The following is a 2,671-nucleotide window of genomic DNA, read 5'->3' as shown; positions in this document are numbered from 1 at the left end:
AATCCTCCATAACCATTTGAATCCGCCTGACTGAGATTTACAAGATGACCATAGCTTGCTTCATACCAACAATCTCCGTGGGATCGACCCTTACTCACGTAAGGTTTATTACTTGGACGACCCAGTGCACTTGCTGGTTAGTTGTGTGAAGTTATGATAAAGAGTTGAGATTGTAATTGAGCATACCATGTTGATGGCGCCATTGATGATCACAATTTCGTGCACCAAGTTTTTGGCGCCGTTGCTGGGGATTGTTTGAGTTTGGACAACTGACGGTTCATCTTGTTGCTTAGATTAGGTAATTTTATTTTATGTTTAAGCTTTTTACTTTTCAAAAATTTTTCAAAAATACAAAAAAATATTTCTATTTTATTCTTCAGAGTTTTTAAGAATGGATTCTAGAGTTTCATGATGATTTGTTAAAGTATGGCTGGCTGTGAAGCCATGTCTAATTCCTGGACCGGAGTCTTAGACTAGCATTGCAATGATTCCTAGAATTCTCATTAAGAATTTTGAACCCTTGTTTTTCTTTTCCACTCAATTTTCGAAAAAGCACAAAAAAATTTATAAAATCTTAAAATCAAAAATATTTTTATGTTTCTTGTTTGAGTCTAGTGTCTAATTTTAAGTTTGGTGTCAATTGCATGTTTTTATTCTTCTAATTTTCGAAAATTACATGCATTATGTTCTTCATTGATCTCTTCAAGTTGTTCTTGATGATTTCCTTGCTCTGATCTTTAAATTCTCTTGTCTTGAGTGTTTTGTTTTTTCTCATATGCATTCTCAATTTGTTAGTGTCAATAGTATACAAACTTCTAAGTTTGGTGTCTTGCATGCATTGTTTATTTGATTTTAGTTGCATTTTGATTATTCCTCATCATTAAAAATTCAAAAAAAAAATTTAATTTGTATCTTTTCAAGTCAATAATACAGAGAATTGAAGATTTAGAACATGCAGCAGAGGAATTACACAGAAAAAGCTGGGCGTTCAAAACGCCCAGTGAAGAAGGAAAACTGGCGTTTAAACGCCAGCCAGGGTACCTGGCTGGGCGTTTAACGCCTAAAAGGGTAGCATTTTGGGCGTTAAATGCCAGAATGGATACCATTCTGGGCATTTAACGCCAGGATGATACAAGAGGGAAGATTTTGTTTTTAATTCAAATTTTTTTTTAAGTTTTCATAATTTTTCAAAATCAAATCTTTTTCAAACCATATCTTTTCAATCATATATTTTCAAAATCAATTTCTTTCCATTCTCAAAAATACTTGCCTACAATTAATGATTTGATTCAACATTTCAAGTATGTTGCCTTTTCTGTTAAGAAAGGTTTAATGTTTAAATCATATCCTTTAAATTTCTTGTTAGCCAAGTTATTAATTTTAAAAAATCAAATCTTTTTAAATTGTTTCTCAATCATATCTTTTCCATCATATCTTTTTAAAACCATAACTCTTCAATCATATCTTCTTAATCACATCTTTTTCCAAATAATTTTCAATTTTTTTATTTCTAATTTCAAAATCTTTTTCAAAAATCACTTTATTTCTTTCCCAACTTTAATTTTCGAAAATCATTCTTCAAAATTTCAAAATTTCTTTAAAATCTTTTACTTTAATTTCAAAAAAAAAATTCTTCCCCTCTTCTCACATCCTTCTATTTAAGGACTAGCACTCCTCCACTATCAATAATTCGAACTCTATCTCTCTTGATAAGTTCGAATTCTTCTTCTTCTACCTCCTCCTTCTATTCTTCTTTTCCTCTGACATCTCAAGGAATCTCTATATTGTGACATAGAGGATTTCATATTTTCTTATTCTCTTCTCTTTCATATGAGTAGGAGCAAAGACAAAAGCATTCTTGTTGAGGCTGACCCTGAACCTGAAAGGACCTTGAAGCGAAAGCTAAGAGAAGCTAAAGCACTACTCTCTCTGTAGAGGACCTAACAGAAATCTTCAAACAAGAAGAAGACATGGCAGCCGAAAACAACAACAATGCCAACAATGCAAAGAAGGTGCTGGGTGACTTTACTGCACCTACTTCCGACTTCTATGGGAGAAGCATCTCTATCCCTGCCATTGGAGCAAACAACTTTGAGCTAAAGCCTCAATTAGTTTCTCTAATGCAACAAAATTGCAAGTTCCACGGACTTCTATTGGAAGATCCTCATCAGTTTTTAGCTGAATTCTTGCAAATCTGTGACACTGTCAAGACCAATGGGGTTGACCTGAGGTCTACAGACTTATGCTATTTGATGAGCGGATAATTTATACGCTTTTTGGCATTGTTTTTAGATAGTTTTTACTTAGTTTAAGCTACTTTTAGGGATGTTTTCATTAGTTTTTATGTTAAATTCACATTTCTGGACTTTACTATGAGTTTGTGTGTTTTTCTATGATTTCAGGTAAATTCTGGCTGAAATTGAGGGACTTGAGCAAAACTCTGAAAAAGGCTGACAAAAGAATTGCTGATGCTGTTGGAATCTGACCTCCCTGCACTCGAAATGAATTTTCTGGAGCTACAGAACTCCAATTGGCGTGCTCTCAACGGCGTTGGAAAGTAGACATCCAAAGCTTTCCAGCAATATATAATAGTCCATACTTTGTTCGGGAATTGACGACGTAACTTGGCGTTGAACGCCAAGTACATGCTGCTGTCTGGAGTTAAACGCCA

The sequence above is a fragment of the Arachis duranensis genome, chromosome 1 (genome assembly GCF_000817695.3).
Source record: "Arachis duranensis cultivar V14167 chromosome 1, aradu.V14167.gnm2.J7QH, whole genome shotgun sequence".
NCBI lineage: Eukaryota > Viridiplantae > Streptophyta > Magnoliopsida > Fabales > Fabaceae > Arachis > Arachis duranensis.
Note: the sequence above shows the minus strand (reverse complement) of the source record.